This window comes from Oncorhynchus mykiss, chromosome 20 (genome assembly GCF_013265735.2).
Source record: "Oncorhynchus mykiss isolate Arlee chromosome 20, USDA_OmykA_1.1, whole genome shotgun sequence".
NCBI classification, from domain to species: Eukaryota; Metazoa; Chordata; class Actinopteri; order Salmoniformes; family Salmonidae; genus Oncorhynchus; species Oncorhynchus mykiss.
This window is the reverse complement of record NC_048584.1, coordinates 7,653,017-7,673,813: the sequence shown is the minus strand read 5'-3', so window position 1 is coordinate 7,673,813 and position 20,797 is coordinate 7,653,017. Positions and strand designations below refer to the sequence as shown.

Genomic DNA, 20,797 nt, shown 5'->3' with positions numbered 1-20,797 from the left:
GAGACCCTACTGAGTAGAAAAATTATCTCTACAAACCAACATGTATCCCATGTACAGTATAATGCATTGGGGGCTATGGAGGGGTCGGCGAAAATGCGTGCGACTCAGTCCCCCTCAAAAACTAACCATATTTGGTTAGTAGCGAACCTACTGAGTATTTCCGACGCTGTATAAATAATACAAAATAATAAAAAGCGTCAAAATATCTATTTATTTCTTCAAATGTGGTTGCAATGCTGTGAAAAACAGTTGTACTACACCCCAAAAAAACGATATTCTCAAAGTTTAGCATGTCTTTGCAGGGGAACTCTTATTTTGAGAAAGACATATCCTCGATCCAGCTGCCAGCATAATATCCTGATGCTAGAAGAACGGTAATTCCGACTACTGTCAGTGCAGTTGTTCACGAACATCCCAACTGCGCTGCAACTGCGCAGTATTAGATACAGTATTGGGATTGCATGGCAGGCTACTTAAACAACAGACAAGTACTGCACTACCACCAAATGCACGGGACTCTCGTGAAATATTGAACAGGGCCATAGACAAATCTAGCAGGTATAGTAATGTGGCTCTACTGACTCATCAAAAAATGTGAAAGTGACCTCCCCCGTATTTTCACAGTGTTGACACTAGAAGGTAGTAATACTACACCCCACTGGCTATTGAACCGGGTCACACAGTAAACTAAATATGTCTTTAGTCTTTACATGTTTATATTAATCACATAGACCTAGAGGTGTGTTTGAACTCGCCCACTATTCAGGCTGTTTCATGTTTTATTAAGATCCTAAAAAACAATTGACCTTTCGCTAAATTCTGCCCCCCTTGGTTACTGTTGCAACCTCAAACAACATTTTCAAGGAATCCCAATTCCCCATTCAGGGAATCATGGGGGGAAAAACTGGAATATAGGGACAGGGGCACAGAGACGTGGATTTATTAGGGGGAATGGAGGTGGAAAAAGAGGAAGAGGAGGTTGAAAAGACTGAGGAAAATATAGGTTGGATTTGAATCTGAGGAAGATTGCGATAAAAATGGGGATGGGGTGTCAAAGAAGATTGGTGTCAAGTGCAAACAAAGTGAGCTGAGCGCCAGACCGAGTTCTTGAGGGGAAATGGAAGCGAATGAGGTCGAGTTAAGTGAGGTGGAAGGTGTGGTAAAGAGCTTGTAACCAGAGCCTGGCATCGTTGGACATGGTAAAGAAGAATCTGGTCTCTTAGGAGTGATGTTTTTGGAGAAAGTGCACACTTGCCTTTAGGGAGATCCATTTGTGGTTTCAGGGTGGGTGAGAAAGGCAAATCAGTGAAGGTAACCTTTCTTCTGACCAGAGAGAACAGGTGCTCCATGTCATGCAACTTGGGTGAAGATCTGTTTCTTGCTTTGCTCTCAGGAACAGAGCACCATTGAAAAGAGTGATTTCTTGTGTAGCGTTAAGTGTGGAGATGGAGCAATTGAAGTTGAAAATTCCTGGTGTTTGTGATGCCCGCGATTTGGTGCGACACAGACCCGGTGTTGAGCGTGGTGAAACAGATGAGTCACTATCAGTCCTTTTGAGTCATAGTCTTTGCCTGACAAAGTCATGTTAGGATATATCATCCTGTTAGAGCTTTTGTGCAGAATCAGGTGCAACATTTCTGGTCATGTAGCAGCTGCGTGTAGGAGGGAAATTCCACGATGTGGGAAGTGTGCAGGAGATGCATGGGACAGAGGATTATGTAGTTTCAGTGGATAAAGGTGTGCGTGTCAACTATAGGGGTGACCATGTTGTTGGTGATCGGAAGTGTCCGATGCGAGAGAGGCAGGTTGGAGTGGTCAGAGTAGTGCAGAAGGCGTTGTATGCTGAGGCAGTGAAGAAAGTAAAGGATTGGTCAAGGGTGAGGGATCCTGAGAGGATCCCAGTGAGTAGTAGGTCTGTGCCAGCACAGAGGGAAAGGCCAATGAGTGATTTATGCTTCAGTAATGTTGTCTTCTTAGCATTCATAGCAATGGTTATCAACTGTACCGCATCAATGGAATGTAAATCCCAGAAAATAGATGCTGTGGTGGCAGCTGCATAGAAATATAAGGGTATACGAGATTTGACTTCAGAAGAATTACAGGGTGTGTTGAGGGGTGGTGTGCCATCCGCCCAGCCCGTTGGTATGGTGCAGGAGCATTTTGTATTAAACACACACTACATCACAGTAGGTGGCGACATGCACAAACAACATGATACCAAAGAAGAAGTGTTTAATTGCTATAATGTAATTACTTCGCCAGCATGGCCTATTTACTGCCTTACCTCCCTTATCCTACATCACTTGCACATGCTGTATATAGACTTTTCTACTGTATTATTGTTTGTTTATTCCATGTGTAACTGTGTTGTTGTATGTGTCGAACTGCTTTGCTTCATCTTGGCCAGGTCGCAGTTGCAAATGACAACTTGTTCTCAACTAGCATACCTGGTTAAATAAAGGTGAAATAAAAAATGTAAAAATAAAATATAAAATAATTTTCCCAATTCAACCACTGTCTGGTGAAATCCCTTCACAATAATTTTAAACTGCTTTTCTAATACACAGTTAACTTAAACAGACTACCCCTTACTAATCAGGAAACTCGTGGATATGTTGTGGTGGATTGTCATTACAATTGCTTCGCAGGAACCTGGTAAAATTAATTTTGTAGGTTAGCTAGTCACTGCATGGCTCTGCATTCACTGTCAGCAAGCAGTCAAAGCTATAACCCCTTTTGGAGCTAACGAGTGCTCTCAAATCATATCCTGATGTCAACAGCAGATGGAAGTTGCATTCATAACATGGTTAACTTAGCTAGCTAACATACATTTTGAGAAAACAAGTCACATTAAGTGGCGAGCTAGCTAGCATTAGCAATGTTTGGTGGTCAATGAGACTGAGAGCTAGCTAACCAATTGAGCTAGTAAACAATGCAACAAAAGTCGAATTGCGGATTCGAAAAATACTCCAACAGGCTCTGCATTTCAGTAATCACAGTTCAGTTATTTAGCCATTACATTATTTTAAAACTCTCCGTTTTTGCCATAGCCCTCACTGGCTTTCAGTGAGCTTATCTGAGGGACTGACCGCAGCTGCTCTCATTGGAGCATTGTGATTGGTTGCCCAAAATTCAGGTGCGGGACTTAACGAAGGGTCAATTCCAACCATCGTTTGTTTATTGTTGACCATCAGAAAAAAGTGTGTCTATGAGTCTGATAATGGACTGAACAACCCCGACAGCTGTGCTTTATTTAGATAACTTGAACTTGACCTGACATTAACTCATAAGCCTAGAGATTTGATCTGTTGCATTAAAGATGAGCTTTTTAAACAGCGTATGATGCCAACCCATGTCTTTCTTTTACCATGCTCTCCAAATATCTATATGCAGATGACACCAAAATAGCACTTCTCCCACACTAGTTGAGGCATTTCTCAAATGACAGGAGCTGTTGTTTACTCCATATTACTCCAGTGCTAGCCTCTCTACACTGGCTTCCTGTCAAAGCAAGGGCTGATTTCAAGGTTTTACTGCTAACCTACAAAGCATTACATGGGCTTGCTCCTACCTATCTCTCTGATTTGGTCCTGCCGTACATACCTACACGTACGCTACGGTCACAAGACGCAGGCCTCCTAATTGTCCCTATAATTTCTAAGCAAACAGCTGGAGGCAGGGCTTTCTCCTATAGAGCTCCATTTTTATGGAACGGTCTGCCTACCCATGTCAGAGACGCAAACTCGGTCTCAACCTTTAAGTCTCTACTGAAGACTCATCTCTTCAGTGGGTCATATGATTGAGTGTAGTCTGGCCCAGGAGTGGGAGGGTGAACGGAAAGGCTCTGGAGCAACGAACCGCCCTTGCTGTCTCTGCCTGGCCGGTTCCCCTCTTTCCACTGGGATCCTCTGCCTCTAACCCTATTACAGGGGCTGAGTCACTGGCTTTACTGGGGCTCTCTCATGCCATCCCTGGAGGGGGTGCGTCACCTGAGTGGGTTGAGTCACTGATGTGGTCATCCTGTCTGGGTTGGCGCCCCCCCCCCCCCCCCCCCCCCCCCCCTCCCTGGGTTGTGCCGTGGCGGAGGTCTTTGTGGGCTATACTCAGCCTTGTCTCAGGATGGTAAGTTGGTGGTTGGAGATATCCCTCTAGTGGTGTGGGGGCTGTGCTTTGGCAAAGTGGGTGGGGTTATATCCTTCCTGTTTGGCCCTGTCCGGGGGTGTCCTCGGAGTGGGCCACAGTGTCTCCTGACCCCTCCTGTCTCAGCCTCCAGTATTTATGCTGCAGTAGTTTATGTGTCGGGGGGCTAGGGTCAGTTTGTTATATCTGGAGTACTTCTCCTGTCCTATTCGGTGTCCTGTGTGAATCTAAGTGTGCGTTCTCTAATTCTCTCCTTCTCTCTTTCTCTCTCTCGGAGGACCTGAGCCCTAGGACCATGCCCCAGGACTACCTGACATGATGACTCCTTGCTGTCCCCAGTCCACCTGGCTGTGCTGCTGCTCCAGTTTCAACTGTTCTGCCTTATTATTATTCGACCATGCTGGTCATTTATGAACATTTGAACATCTTGGCCATGTTCTGTTATAATCTCCACCCGGCACAGCCAGAAGAGGACTGGCCATCCCACATATGCTCTCTCTAATTCTCTCTTTCTTTCTCTCTCTCGGAGGACCTGAGCCCTAGGACCATGCCCCAGGAATACCTGACATGATGACTCCTTGCTGTCCCCTGTCCACCTGACTCTGCTGCTGCTCCAGTTTCAACTGTTCTGCCTTATTATTATTCGACCATGCTGGTCATTTATGAACATTTGAACATCTTGACCATGTTTTGTTATAATCTCCACCCGGCACAGCCAGAAGAGGACTGGCCACCCCACATAGCCTGGTTCCTCTCTAGGTTTCTTCCTAGGTTTTGGCCTTTCTAGGGAGTTTTTCCTAGCCACCGTGCTTCTGCACCTGCATTGCTTGCTGTTTGGGGTTTTAGGCTGGGTTTCTGTACAGCACTTTGAGATATCAGCTGATGTACGAAGGGCTATATAAATACATTTGATTTGATTTGATTTGATTTGTTGTCCAACATAACCTCTTTCAGCTCAAATCGGTCTTAAAGGTTCAGTGCAGACATTTAAAAACATATATATCAATATTAAATCATTTATGGGTCACAATTATGCGCCTTACTGTGATTGTTTTCAATTAAAATAGTCACAAATAAACCAAAATAGCAATAATTTCGCTAGGATGGGGAGTGTGTAGGGGGAAACTGAAAACGAGTTATTGGTAGCGGTTTTGAACTATCTTTCTTGTTGGCCTATTCATTAATTTACCGCCTGGTGACGTACCTAGGAAGGCCAAAACTCCATCCCACCAAAACAGGCTGACATTTCAGGCAGTCTTTTCAAACAGCTCCTACTGTACTCTTAAAAAGGAATTATTGTCGTTTTCACAATTTCACAGTATTCTTCCAACCTTACAGTGTGGAAAAATACAGTATTTAAAACCACAGAAAAATCAAGTTTTTGACTGCACTGGGCCTTTAAACGGCAGAGAAAACAAAACAAAGGATATTCTCAAGATCAAGAAAGCAACCCCCTACTCCGCTTCAGGTAGACACTTTTGTTTGAGACCACAGAACTGTATTTTATAGAATGTTCCCAACACAAAAAACGGAGTTTGGTCAGAATGCTTTTAGATTTGCTGCTCAGTCATCTTGGAACAATTTGCAGAAGGAATTAAAACGACATCATTCTATTCTGATTGATGGTTTGACATTGGAGGGCTGTTGACCAGAGGTTGCACGTTTTTAAACCTGCTCTTTGAAGTTGTATGCACTTTGCACTGTTTTAACTTCCACCCATAGTTATGTTTTATGTTGTGTTGTGTGCAAATATGTGTATGCTGCTTTCTTGGCCAGGGCTCACTTGAATTTGGCATATTTCAGGAAATAAATACATGCTTACAGACTTTTCAGAAGCAATGCTACTATTTTTCTGAGTTTCTGAAAACTCTCATATTGACCTGAATGTCTGAGATTGACAAAGGGGAATGAACAAGGGCAGGGGTAGAGGAGATGAGGCGCATCCCCAACCCTAAGATCCCTTCTCACTGTCATCTTTAGGACAGCTGGCCCTCCAGGAATGTATTCATTCAATTACGTCTCCTAAGTAACACCATAGTAACCTTGCCTGGATAGGGGGCAGCATACGCTGAGGGTTCACAGCATTCTTGTTCATGATTTATCACTTCTCTTACCAGTTACCATCTCTCTTAACTCCTTCTGATGACGTTATTAAACTTGCAATGAGTGACAGAACCACTGACTGCATTTTCAGCCCTGACTCCAATGCATGTTAGCACTCTAACAAATTAGATATACTGAGGCAGTTGTCTGTTAGAAGAGAAACATGAAGGGTTAGGCTTTTTAAACTACAAAATCAAATCAAATTTTATTGGTCACATACACATGGTTAGCAGATGTTAATGGGAGTGTAGCGAAATGCTTGTGCTTCTAGTTCCGACCATGCAGTAATATCTAACAATTAATCTAACAATTTCACCACAACTACCTTATACACACAAGTGTAAAATAATTAATAAGAATATTTACATATAAATATAGGATGAGCGATGGCCGAACGGCATAGGCAGGATGCAGTAGATGGTATAGAGTACAGTATATACATATGAGATGAGTAATGTAGGGTATATAAACATTATATAAAGTGCCATTGTTTAAAGTGACTAGTGATACATGTATTACATCCAATTTTTAATGATTAAGTGGCTAGAGATTTGAGTCAGTTTGTTGGCAGCAGCCACTCAATGTTAGTGGTGGCTGTTTAACAGTCTGATGGCCTTGAGATAGAAGCTGTTTTTCAGTCTCTCGGTCCCTGCTTTGATGCATCTCTACTGACCTCTCCATCTGGATGATAGCGGGGTGAACAGGCAGTGGCTCGGGTGGTTGCTGTCCTTGATGATCTTTTTGACCTTCCTGTGACATCGGCTGGTGTAGGTGTCTTGGAGGGCAGGTAGTTTGCCCCCGGTGATGTGTAGTGCAGACCTCACTACCCTCTGGAGAGTCTTTCGGTTGTAGGCGGAGCAGTTGCCATACCAGGCGGTGATACAGCCCGACAGGATGCTCTCGATTGTGCATCTGTAAAAGTTTGTGAGTGTTTTTGGTGACAAGCCAAATTTCTTCAGCCTCCTGAGGTTGAAGAGGCACTGTTGCGCCTTCTTCACCACGCCGTCTGTGTGGGTGGACCATTTCAGTTTGTCCGTGATGAGTACACAGAGGAACTTAACACTTTCCACCGTCTCCACTACTGTCCCGTCGATGTGGATAGGGGGGTGCCCCCTCTGCTGTTTCCTGAAATCCACGATCATCTCCTTTGTTTTGTTGACATTGAGTGTGAGGTTGTTTTCCTGACACCACACTCCGTGGGACCTCACCTCCTCCCTGTAGGCCGTCTCGTCTTTGTTGGTAATCAAGCCTACCACTGTAGTGTCGTCTGCAAACTTGATGATTGAGTTGGAGGTGTGCATGGCCATGCAGTCATGGGTGAACAGGCAGTACAGGAGAGGGCTGAGAACCCACCCCACGCACCCAGTGTTGAGGATCAGCGTTGTGGAGATGTTGTTTTCTACACTCACCACCTGGGGGCGGCCCGTCAGAAAGTCCAGGACCCAGTTGCACAGGGCGAAGTCGAGACCCAGGGTCTCGAGCTTAATGATGAGTTTGCAGGGCACTATGGTGTTAAATTCTGTAGTCGATGAACAGCATTCTTACAGTATTCCTCTTGTCCAAATAGGTTAGGGCAGTGTGCAGTGTGATTGCGTCGTCTGTGGACCTATTGGGGCGGTAAGCAAATTGGAGTGGGTTTAGGGTGTCAGGTAGGGTGGAGGTGATATGATCCTTGACTAGTCTCTCAAAGCACTTCATGATGACGGAAGTGAGTGCTAGTGATAGTCGTTTAGCTCAGTTACCTTAGCTGTCTTGGGAACAGGAACAATGGTGGCCCTCTTGAAGCATGTGGGAACAGCAGACTGGGATAGGGATTGATTGAATATGTCCGTAAACACACCAGCCAGCTGGTCTGCGCATGCTCTGAGGACGCGGCTAGGGATACCGTCTCGGCCGGCAGCCTTGCGAGGGTTAACACGTTTAAATGTTTTACTCACGTTGGCTGCGGTGAAGGAGAGTCCACAGGTTTTGGTAGCGGGCCGTGTTGGTGGCACTGTATTGTCCTCAAAACGGTTTTTGGTTGGGGAAGGTTTTAATAGTCGCTGTTGGTACAACATGACCGATGCACTTGCTAATAAACTCTCTCACCGAATCAGCGTATACATCAATGTTGTTGTTCGATGCTATCCGGAACATATCCCAGTCCACGTGATCAAAGCAATCTTGAAGCTTGGAATCAGATTGGTCGGACCAGTGTTGAACAGACCTGAGCACAGGAGCTTTCCTGTTTTAGTTTCTGTCTATAGGCTGGGAGCAACAAAATGGAGTCGTGGTCAGATTTGCCGAAAGGAGGGTGAGGGATGGCTTTGTATGCGTCGCAGAAGTTAGAGTAACAATGATCCAGAATTTTCCCAGCCCGGGTTGCGTTTTCGATATGTGATAAATTTTAGGGAGCCTTGTTTTCAGATTAGCCTTGTTAAAATCCACAGCTACAATAAATGCAGCTTCAGGATATGTGGTTTCCAGTTTACATAGAGTCCAATGAAGTTCTTTCAGGGCCGTCGAGGTGTCTGCTTAGGGGGGGGGGGGGGGGGGGGGGGTGGGGTGTACACGACCGTGATTATAATCGAAGAGAATTCTCTTGGTAGATAATGCGGTCGGCATTTGATTGTAAGGAATTCTAGGTCAGGTGAACAGGACTTGAGTTCCTGTATGCTGTTATGGTCACACCATGACTCGTTAATCATAAGGCATACACCCCCGCCCTTCTTCTTACCACAGAGATGTTTGTTTCTGTTGGCGCGATGTGTGAAGAAACCAGGTGTCTGTACCGACTCTGATAACGAATCCCAAGTGAGCCATGTTTCCGTGAAACAGAGAATGTCACAATCTCTGATGTCTCTTTGGAAAGCAACCCTTGCTCTGATTTCGTCTACCTTGTTGTCAAGAGATTGGACGTTGGCTCGTAGTATACTCGGGAGCAGTGGGCGATGTGCCCGTCTACGGAGCCTGACCAGAAGACCGCTCCATCTGCCCCTTCTGCGGCGCCGTTGTTTATGTAATTATACATAATATTCTATGGCTTTCTAAAGTACAGTAATTATCAACAAGGACTTTACTGTGTTGTACTTTACAGTACAGTACAGCACAGTAAAGTACAGCATAGCACAATACACATCTTGGGTGTTGTCCATTTGTACTCAAAGCTGATTCATGGTGAGATGCTGGACCTGGAGGACCAAATCTCGGCCACGCCCTCATCCACTCATCTCAGAGGCTTCTGTGAAGAGCCTACAGGAATCTCTATTGAAGGAATGTGCATTGAAGGAGAAACCAGCTATGCGTTAATTCATAAGCCCAATCACAGCAATCACAAATCAGATGGATTTGAGTTATTTAAGTCAGCCATTAAGCTTTTGGAGCCCTCACTGACACCTCTTGTAATACAAAGGTCTGCATGATTCTTAAGAAAGCATTACATTATGTTTCTCTGCATAGAAGAGTCAACAAGGTAATGTTGAAAACCTTGGAGACCCTTGCATCAGAGGCTGCTGTCCCAAGGATGTATCTCAGAGGTCACTCTCCTCTGAGTCTGTTCTATGAGATCTCCCCCTGAGCTGCAGCTGCTCCCTGCAGATTTGTGACAAAAGCTGAGTGACATTAATTTGCCTTAATATCACATACCAATCTCATCACCTCCATCAAACCACACATTCTCAAGGGGCTTTGATGCAAATATAGGCATTTGTCCAGTCTCCGCTTGAGCCAAAGGGAACCTTATAAAAGGAGGAGGAGAAGCAGACATCTACATTTTTCGATTGGAGGTGCTATTGTGTTAGGGATATTATGAATAAATGACTGAACAATATTCTCATTTTAAACGGAACTGTAACTAAGTAAACTTATACTCAGTTTTATTATATCTGATTAACAATATGAGTTCATAAGAAGGGATTGTGTGACATGGACAAGGAGTAATTAAATATAAAGAACATCATTCCAAACTAGCCTGGAGAGGAGTGGGTTAAGTAAGCAGATAGGGTCGTTAACCTATGGTTGAACCGACGAAACTGAGCTCTGGGGTGTTTTAGATAAGACAGTGAGTGCATTCCTAGGTTTTCTGTTAATTAGAACTGTCAGCTAAGTGGTGATCGATAATGGTGAGGGGTCAAGAGTTAATTCAGTTATGTTGTGTGACCTGTGAGTGTGTTAGTGAGTTGGAATGAACTTTTAAACTCACTTAATTCTAGGTCGGGAGGAGGGGATTCATTCTAGAAGCAATGAAATGACGTCATGTTATTGTATATAAACTGTTGCTCGTGGTAACGTGGCAGCGCGCTCCGAGAATAAATTCTGTTACCTATTATTGATAAGACTGGTCTCCATAATTTTAAACAAACAAGAATCTTACAAATTCTCATAAAATAGATTAAGGGAATTCAATTAATGAAAACATATTGGAATAATTAAATTACAGTAACATATTGTTAAGGCCTTTCAAACTCTGTGAAGTATAGTGTACTTGTGCCTTGTGATAACTTCCATTACGTTCCAATGAAAGCATTGCTAGACATTTTTACTGTGATCTTATTGATTTGATGAGTGATCTGACTTCTCTTTTATAGGAACACACATTACTGAAAGGATCTCATACATGAATTCTATCATCAGAGGGAGGTAAGTGTCTAAAACTCAGGAGGATGGGGTCATGGTAAGGGTTGGAGCGTGATGAGTGGAATGGTATCAAATACATCAAACACATGGTTTCCATGCCATTCCATTTGCTCCTTTGCAGACATTATTATGAGCTGTTCTCCCCTCAGCAGCCTCTTGTGGTCTAAAAGTCATTCTTATTCTTCAGTTCAATTGACAAATTTATTTTCCAACTTCCATCTCTGTCCCCCCAGTCCCGTCCAGGGTGCTTTACAAAGATGAGTTCAGATGCTGAGATGGGTGTGTTTGGGGAAGCTTCCCCATACCTCCGGAAGTCTGATAGAGAGAGGATAGAAGCACAGAACAGACCCTTTGATGCCAAGACGGCTGTGTTTGTGTCTGAGCCTAAGGTGCTGTATGTCAAAGGCACTCTACAAAGCAAAGAGGGCAGCAAAGCAACCTTTAAGACTGAAGCGGGAGCATTGAGTTATGTCTAATTGAACTAGTACAGTGCCATGTGAAAAAAAAGATGTAAACAATCGAGATCGAGTATTTTCCAGAAATGTATCTATTTCTTCTTCCTAAACATAGACTGTAACAGTGAAGGAAGACGAAGTCTTGATGACCCACTTCGATGAGGCCGCTGTGTTGTATAATCTCAAAGAGCGTCACGCAGCATGGATGATCTATGCAAGTCACATTTGACACGAGTGAAGGTTGTGCTTTGTCTGAAGTTGAGTTTGTTTCCAAAGCTCACCCTTTCCACATAACTCTCCTTAAACGGATGTTACAATCACTGCTGTGTTTTCAGACCTACTCTGGGCTTTTCTGTGTCACTGTGAACCCCTATAAGTGGTTACCAGTTTACAACCAGGAGGTGGTAGTGGCCTATAGAGGGAAGAAACGTCAGGAAGCTCCACTCCACATCTTCTCCATCTCCGACAGTGCCTATCAGTTTATGCTGACTGGTAGGATTGAAGTTCTTCAATGTAATTTATTAGTTTGTCGTCTGTTCATATGCAGTATGTTCCTCTCATGATTGTGATGCTCCTTTTCATTTAGATAGCGAGTGCCAGTCCATCTTGATCACGTCAGTATTGGAACTTGAAAATCAACAGACTTAAGTTCTTCAACAGGAAGAAACATTGTGTTTTTTTTATGGATGTGCTTTGTGTTTCTCTCAGTGGAGAATCCGGTGCAGGGAAGACTGTGAACCCCCAGCGTGTCATCCAGTACTTTGCGACCATTGCAGTGTCTGGAAATGGGGACAAGCAGAAAGAGGGTCCAGGCAAAATGCATGCAAGTAGAACTCAACATCTTCATTTTCCTCTCAAGAAACACTGTTCAGACAGCTATACAAAGAACATGCCTTTAGTAGTTCTCTTAAACAGACAGATAATCTGCTGTACTTTATGATTGAATGAATGAATGTTACTTGATTGGCTGACTGGTCTGTTGTATCTTACCTGTAGGGAATCCTGGAAGACCAGATCATCTCAGCCAACCCTCTGCTGGAGGCTTTTGGAAATGCCAAGACCGTCAGGAACGACAACTCCTCTCGCTTTGTAAATCAGTATGTCTGTCTATGTCATATGGTGCCATTTATTTGTCATCATTGTTAAGTCATCAAGGTCATTACCGTCTTGTTTTCTCTCTGTTCAGGGAAAATTAATCAGAATTCACTTTGGAACTATAGGAAAACTGTCTTCCGCTGATTTTGAGACTTGTGAGTTGGGTCACACTTTATTTGCATAGTCCGGGTTTTCCAGGTCATACTGTCAACAGACTGTTTAATAAGCAGCTGCTTACTAAGGTTATGGTTAGGGTTGGGGTTTGGTTTAGAATAAGGGTTAGGGAAATGGTTAAGGTTAGGGTAAGGGTTAAGTTTAGGGTTAGGACAGAGGTTAGGGCTAGGGTTCGGGTTAGTAGATTGTTAGTTGAAAGTCTGATAGTCCATCTGCAGATACTCTACAGACTATCCAAATAAAGTCTTACCGGAAGTTGTATGCCACATTTGGCTCAGAAACATCTATTTTATACGATGACATACACATGATACACAGCACAGACATGTTCTCTTTGCTCTGGCAGATCTCCTGGAAAAATCCAGGGTGACATTCCAATTGTCAGCAGAGAGGAGCTACCACATCTTCTTCATGTCCAACAAGAAGCCTGAGCTCATAGGTACTCTTCTCATCACCACCAACCCTTATGACTTCCTGTTTATCAGCCAAGGGGAAATTGTTGTGGCTAGTATCGATGACTGTGATGAACTGCTGTCTACTGACGTAAGGAGAGAAACTTGGGCTAAATCAAACTGAAATTGCAGAAAATGTGTTGAATTTGTCTCCTAATTCTTGATTTGATCAGGATCCCTTACAAATGCTCTGTTTCGTTCATTAAAAAAAACACTGTCCACTGATGTGCTTCTAGAGTGCTATTGACGTCCTAGGATTCACCTCAGAGGAGAAGATTGGCATCTACAAGCTGACTGGTGCTGTGATGCATTATGGGAACATGAAGTTCAAGCAGAAGCAGCGAGAGGAGCAGGCGGAACCGGATGGCGCTGAGGGTAAAAACCTGGGATGCATGTCACTCCAGAAAGTTGTTCCCCCCTCCTACCATTATTCACTCCCCTACACATATCTGATAGAATTGTTCTAATATGGTGGAAACTTTAAATTTAATTATAAAAAATATATATATATACTACCGTTCAAAAGTTTGGGGTCACTTAGAAATGTCCTTGTTTTTGAAGGAAAAGCACATTTTTTGTCCATTAACATAACATCAAATTGATCAGAAATACAGTGTAGACATTGTTAATGTTGTAAATTACTATTGTAGCTTGAAACGTCAGATTTTCTATGGAATATCTATATAGGCGTACAGAGGCCCATTATCAGCAACCATCACTCCTGTGTTCCAATGGCACATTGTGTTAGCTAAAGCAAGTTTATAATTTTAAAAGGCTAATTGATCATTAGAAAACCCTTTTGCAATTATGTTAGCTCAGCTGAAAACTAGTTCTGATTAAAGAAGCTATAAAACTGTACTTTTTTAGACTAGTGGATTTTGGCAAGTGCCAGGACAACCTGGTCAAAGCAGAGACCAAGAAGAACGAGCTGGAGGCCAAATTGGTGACCCTGCTCCAGGAGAAGAATGACCTGTGACTGCAAGTTCAGGCTGTAAGTATTGTTCTTGAGTGCCAAAGGATAGGAAACAATGTTCTTACAACATTGGATGACTTGCTCTAGAGATCCAGAGTCATTTTATCACATCAAAAAGCAAGGTTATCAGGATGCAATAGAAAATATCAACAGAATATTATATTTTGTTTGAGACATTTTCTTCCCAGAAAACTGAAGGTCTGGTGGATGCAGAGGAGAGATGTGAGGGCCTCATCAAGCACAAGATCCAACTGGAGACCAAAGCCAAAGAGCTGGGTGAGAGGCTGGAGGATGAGGAGGAAATCAATGCTGAACTAACTTCCAAGAAGAGGAAGATAGAGGATGAGTGCTCTGAGCTGATGATCTGGAACTCACCCTGGCCAAAGTGGAGAAGGAGAAACATGTCACTGAAAACAGGGTGAATGTCTTTCATGAATGGGTCTGTTTTCTAAAAAAGGTATGATCCTTCATTCACTGACGTGTCTTTTTTCAAAAAACCTTCAGGTGAAAAATTTGACAGAAGAAATGTGAGGTTTAGATGAGACGATTGGAAAATAATCCAAGGACAAGAAAGCCCTCCAATAGACCCACCAGCAAGCCTTGGATGACCTCCAGGCAGAGGAAGACAAAGTCAACATTCTGACCAAAGCCAAAGTTAAGCTGGAGCAATAAGTGGATGATGTAAGTCTAAACATTGAGCTTTATTAGCTTTTATTCTGGATAGGTTTCACTATTAAACATACTTCCTGCTTCGTTTTACAGCTTGAGCGTTCTCTGGAGCAAGAAAAAAAAGATACAGATGGATGTTGAAAGGACAAAGAGAAAGCTTGAAGGGGATCTGAAACTGACACAATAATCTGTAATGGATCTGGAGAACGACAAGCAGCAGCTGGAGGATCGACTGAAAAGGTACAATAAACACTTCAGTTATTCATCCATTAATATTCTAGAACATGTGATTTTGATATAAACTCTAATCATATGGTTTGACTTGGCTGAGTTCAGCCAGCTTCTCACCAAAATTGAGGACGAGCAAAGTTTGTCAGCTCAGTCTCAGAAAGAGATCAGGGAGCTCCAGGTCCTCAACGAGAAAATATTGCCTTCAAGATTAAGCCCTTTCTGTGTTTAAAATGTTTCCTTCAATACTTTATTTCAGGCCTCTACTGAGGAGCTGGAAGAGGAGATTGAGGCGGAACGTGCTGCCAGGGCTAAGGTGGATAAACAGAGGTCTGATCTCTTCAGGGAACTTAAAGAGATCAGCGAGAGGCTTGAAGAAGCTGGTGGAGCCACCATTGCTCAGATTGAGGTGAACAAGAGGTGAGAGGCCCGAGTTTCTGAAACTGAGATGTGACCTGGAGGAGTCAACTCTGCACCATGAGGTTACTTCTGCTGCCCTGCGTAAGAAACACGCAGACACCGTGGCAGAGCTGGGAGAGCACATTGACAATCTGCAGCGTATCAAGCAGAACCTGGAGAAAGAAAAGAGTGAAGATGGAATCAGTGTCCAAATCCAAGGTAGAGAACAATCTCATTCCATTACAGAAATATGCATTCATACTTTTTTAATTCATGAAAACAGATTACATTGCTTATTATTTTTCTAAGGCAAATTACTAGAAGATGTGTCATGCTCTGGATGACCAGCTGTGCAATTACAAGGCCAAACACGATGAGAACACTCGCCAGCTCACTGATCTCAATACTCAAAGAGCAAGACTTCAAACTGAGAAGGGTAGGAAATACATCATGCTGAGTTGGCAATAATCCACCACTTGGACCACAATTAAAGAGGGCCTGTTCTAACAAATGTTCTTGCAATACTTTAATTTGAAAGGCAAGTTTTCCCGCCGGCTTGACGAGAAAGATACTTTCTCAGATGTCAAGGACCAAGTTGTAATTCACTCAACAAATTGAAGAGCTGAATAGGCAGCTTGAAGAAGAAACAAAGGTTTGTTTTAAAAATCTACTTTGAAGAATTCATTCATATCTAGACCTCTAAAGAGTAAAAAAAAAAAAGTCAAAGAAAGTACACAGCTCTACACATGCTTAAAAAGGATAACCAACTCCCATCTTTTGGTGTAAAGGTGTCACGGCTGTTGAAAGAACTGGACCAAGGTGTAGCGTGGTGTGTGAGCGTGAGTGTACATATTCCCTTTTTATTTAGGATGACGCCGACAAAAACAATAAACAATCCAAAACCAACCGTGAAGCTTAAGGCAATAGTGCCAACAAACAAAGATAACTTCCCACACAGAAAGGAGGGAAAAGGGCTACCTAAGTATGGTTCCCAATCAGAGACAACGATAGACAGCTTCCCTGATTGAGAACCATACGCGGCCAAAACATAGAAACACAAAATCATAGATAACAAAACATAGAATGCCCACCCCAAATCACACCCGTGACAAAAGGTGGATGCTTGATCTGCTTTAATTTGTTTCTGTAAAAGCTAATAGTGCCTTAGCCCATGCTGTCCAATCATCTCGCCATGACTGTGAGATGCTGAGGGTGCAGTTTGAAGAGGAGCAAGGCAGAGCTGCAGAGGGGAATGTCCAAAGCCAATGTAGAGGTGGCTCAGTGGAGAGCCAAATATGAGACTGATGCCATCCAGCTTACTGATAACCTGGAGTAGGTTAAGTGAGTCAGAAGATACAGGCCTTTTAAATATTGTACTTTAGAAATGTACTGCTCACCTTCATGAGGCCAAGAAACATTGTGTTTCAACACTAAAGAAGGACATTCATATCCCCAGGAAGAAACTTGCCAAGCGACTCCAGGATGCTGAGGCGGCCATTGAGGCTGTGAATGCCAAGTGTGCCTCTCTGGAGAAGACTAAGCAGAGGCTGCAGGGAGATGTGGTGGACCTCATGGCTCATGTGGAGTGCAAATAGTCAAGCAGCTGTCCTGGATAAAAAGCAAAGGAACTATGACAAGGTAATACACTTGTATTGAATTTACATGTAGCGACCTCCATAAAACAAAAGTGTATCAGTCACCCACCAATTCTAACCCTTAAGTAGTAGACTACACTAAATTGGACTACCAATGTTTTGCCAATATCTTTCAAACCCTCCTTAGATTGTGGCTGAATGGAAGCAGAAGTATGAGGAGAGTCAAGCTGAGCTGGAAGGTTCCCAGAAAGAGTCTTGTTCCCTCAGCACTGAACTCTTCAAAATAAAGAACTCCTATGAGGAATGTCTGGAGAACCTGGAGGCCATGAAGAGAGAGAACAAGAACCTGCAACGCATGCTAACTAGACAATAGTCTGTGTCTCTGCAGGTTTAAACTTCAGATCTGTAACTAACTATGATACTAATGTTATTCCAGAGGAAATATCTGATCTGATGGAACAAGTTGGTGAGAATAGCAATGAACTGGAGAAGAACAAGAAGCAAACAGAGAAATCTGAGATCCAATCTGCTCTGGAGGAGGCCGAGGTTTGATGCCAATGGAGAAATGTCCTGAAATATGAAAATGTCAATAATCAATGGAATGATTTCAGCATGAATAACATATATTGTTTCGTCATTGTCATCCCCCCCTCCCCCCAAAAATGTTTTTTTGTCAATTTATCCAATTATTTTAGGCCTCTTTGGAACACGAAGAATCCAAGATCCTTTGTATCCAGCCGGAGATAACCCAGGACAAAGATGAGGTGGACAGGAGGCTGGCGAAGAAAGAGGAGGAGATGGAGCAAATCAAACTAAACAACCAGCATGTCGTTGACACCATCCAGTTGGTCCTAGACTCTGAGACCCTCTGCAGAAACGATGCCCTGAAGATCAAAAAGAAGATGGAGACCGATCTCAACGAGATGGAGGTTCAGCTGAGCCACGCCAACAGGCAGGTTGTTGAGGCCCTGAAACAGCTGAGAAACGTCCAGGCAGACCACAAGGTAATGCATTCAAAGCATTTCTACATAATATGAATCTATAATGTCTTACTAATTAACTTTATTATAAAGTTGAGTTTATTTCTCTCCTCAGGATGCCCAGCTGCACCTGGATGAGGCTCTGCGTAGCCAGGAAGAGCTGAGGGAGCAGGCAGCCATGGTGGAGCGCAGGAGCTCCCTGATGCAGGTCGAAGTGGAGGAGCTAAGGGCTGCCCTGGAGCAGACGGAGAGGAGCCGCAAGATGGTTGAGCAGGAGCTGAGAAAGCCGAGAAAGCCATCGCTGTGTCATATCAAGCAAAGATTCACAATATTTTACCTTCATGTCATGTAAAACCAACAACTGAAGAAGGAGCAGGACACCAGTGGTCATGTTGAGAGGATGAAGAAGAACCTGGAGGTCACAGTCAAGGACCTGCAGCACCGTCTGGATGAGGCTGGAAACCTGGCCATGAAGGGCGGCAAGAAGCAGCTCCAGAAACTGGAGGCTCAGGTAACCCATCCCCTTTTCACAAGATTATCATAGTATGGGACTCAAATATTCTAGATTAATCTAATGACCCACCGGCAGATGGTGCTGTCTCCCAGAGCTGCTAGGCTGGAGGCATAGTGAAATCATTGTTTTTTAGCTGCTATAATGGAAGCATATCCCAGAGGAAGCCTGAAACTATTCATCAAGTGTTGACTACTTGTGATGTGATCCACTCACTGGCAGGTGCGTGAGCTGGAATTAGAACTGGAGGCTGAGCAGAAAAAAAGAGCTGATGCCATGAAAGGAGTCTGAAAATATGAGCGGGGAGTCAAGAAGCTCACCTACCAGATAGTAGAGAAATGAGTTCAGAGAAATCTGATTCAATCAGAAGTGATCTAATTTCCTTTACCTCACTGATTGATCTGCTGATCTCTGCTTGCAGACCGAAGAGGACAAGAAGACTGTCCAAAGGCTGCAGAACCTGGTGGACAAGCTGCAGTTGAAAGTGAAGGCCTACAAACGTCAGGCTGAGGAAGCTGTAAGCTTAGATCAATGACCTATGACATAATGAGAAAGTACCTGGTTGTTATTGTTAATCCCTGACTTCTTGTATTATGGTCTGGTGGTGTTGTTCTAGGGAGAGCAGGCCAACACCCCCCTGACTAAGTGCAGAAAGATGTAGCATGACCTGGAGGAGGCAGAGGAGAGGGCTGACATTGCAGAGTCCCAGCTCAACAAGATTAGAGCCAAGAGCAGGGATGCCGGGAAGGTACGATACGATACAAAAACATAAGTATTCATATATTTCAGTACCACATTGATTGATTGATGTGTGTATTATTTGCCAAAAAAAAGAAAATAAAAACAATATTTGTATTACACATTTTTTTATCTTATGTACCAGCCTGAATCTGAGTGAGTAGAAGACCCAGAAGTGGTTAGAAGACCCAGGATTTGTGCCTGCTTGGATGCCTGCCTGGATGTCTGGTTGTGTTTATGTATAGACTGTAGCACAACCTAGTGGAACTATAGTACAGAATAAATTAAGCAAGTGCATGTATAACTGTTTCTGGGGTTGTTTTAAAAGTATGACACAAAACATTAACATTCACTTTTATCTGTTTTGCATTAACATATCCTCCAGTGATCTAATTAGGCCTACTTTTGATCGTTTCTTGTTGCTGTTGTCATTATCTTGCCAAACAAGGCAACAGTATAACAAGTGTAACACAATCATCCAAATCATTAGTCAGCCAAACAGTATGGATTTTGAGGCTCAATTCAGACCCGGCAGGACCTCCATGTAGTTTTAATTTCATTTGAGAGTCTGCGATTTTCAGAGATTAGTAGTGACCCTCAGGAGAATGCATGGTGACATTTTGGGCTTCCCCACGACAGCCAAAATAGACCTCCTCTCCAATGTCAAAGTCCAATACAGAACACACGCACACACAAAAGGCCTACGGGCCTAAAGCTTGCATGCTATCTCAGGATTAGCCATGATTAAGGCCCCATAATCAAAAGTCAATCCAGACTGATCAGAAAGATCAGAAAGGCACAGAGACATTTCCTATCGCTGAGCTAAATCATTAGCTGTGTGATGCCTTCTTTAGAACTATCTGTTTAGTGCACAGTGATTGACTATCATATTTAGGGTGGCGCATCCCACCTGTGTTTGTCTTATTTTTGTGGTCCAGTAATAAACGCACGCATTCAGTGTCTCAAAGGTCATCATAACTTTGGAATTTCAATTGTCTGAAAACCAGATTGGAATTTACACTTGGCATGGAAGTATAATACCCATTCTGCATGTTTTCTATACAGCAGGATTACACTAGGGTTTTAATTCGATTTCCAATAAGGTCCTGGGCTCTTTCTGCCCAAATACAAACAGATTAACAGCTGAGTATCTCCATGCTATTGATTTATGTTAGACTGATGTTTTAAACTAGGAATATAAACGGTGGAACTACACATTATAGATGGAATCTATATGCCTGGCAAAATATACAAATGCTGAAATGCCATTTCCTGTCACATACATCAAGGACCAATTAAGATCATGCTTAGAATAGGATCACAAATGTATCCTTATCTTTGCTTCATCTTAAATGGATAGCTGTCCCTCCCAAAAAATTTAAGACGCAAACTATTTCAAGGTTTCACATTTCTCCAATTCCATCCATCAGTTTATGTAACGTCTGCCACCTGCCGCTGAAAACCATTGTCTGGCCACCATGCCACTAGATCCCAGAATAAGCCCCATAATGAGAGATGACAGAGAACTAATCAGGGGGGTGGCTTACTTTTCCATGCCCAAAACAACGGGAAGGATATGAGGGGCGACCCAAATTATCTCAATAAAAGCCGCCCCAGTGAGTCCCTTTGATTACTGAGGGATCCGTCTGAGGGAGAACTCTGGTGAGTAAT

The 20,797-nt window shown here is 43.2% G+C and overlaps 1 pseudogene; it reads left to right on the top strand.

The window, feature by feature from the left end:
• The first annotated feature begins 11,114 nt into the window (after positions 1-11,114).
• On the top strand, positions 11,115-19,160 carry LOC110498730 (annotated as a pseudogene).
• Positions 19,161-20,797: the final 1,637 nt, after the last annotated feature.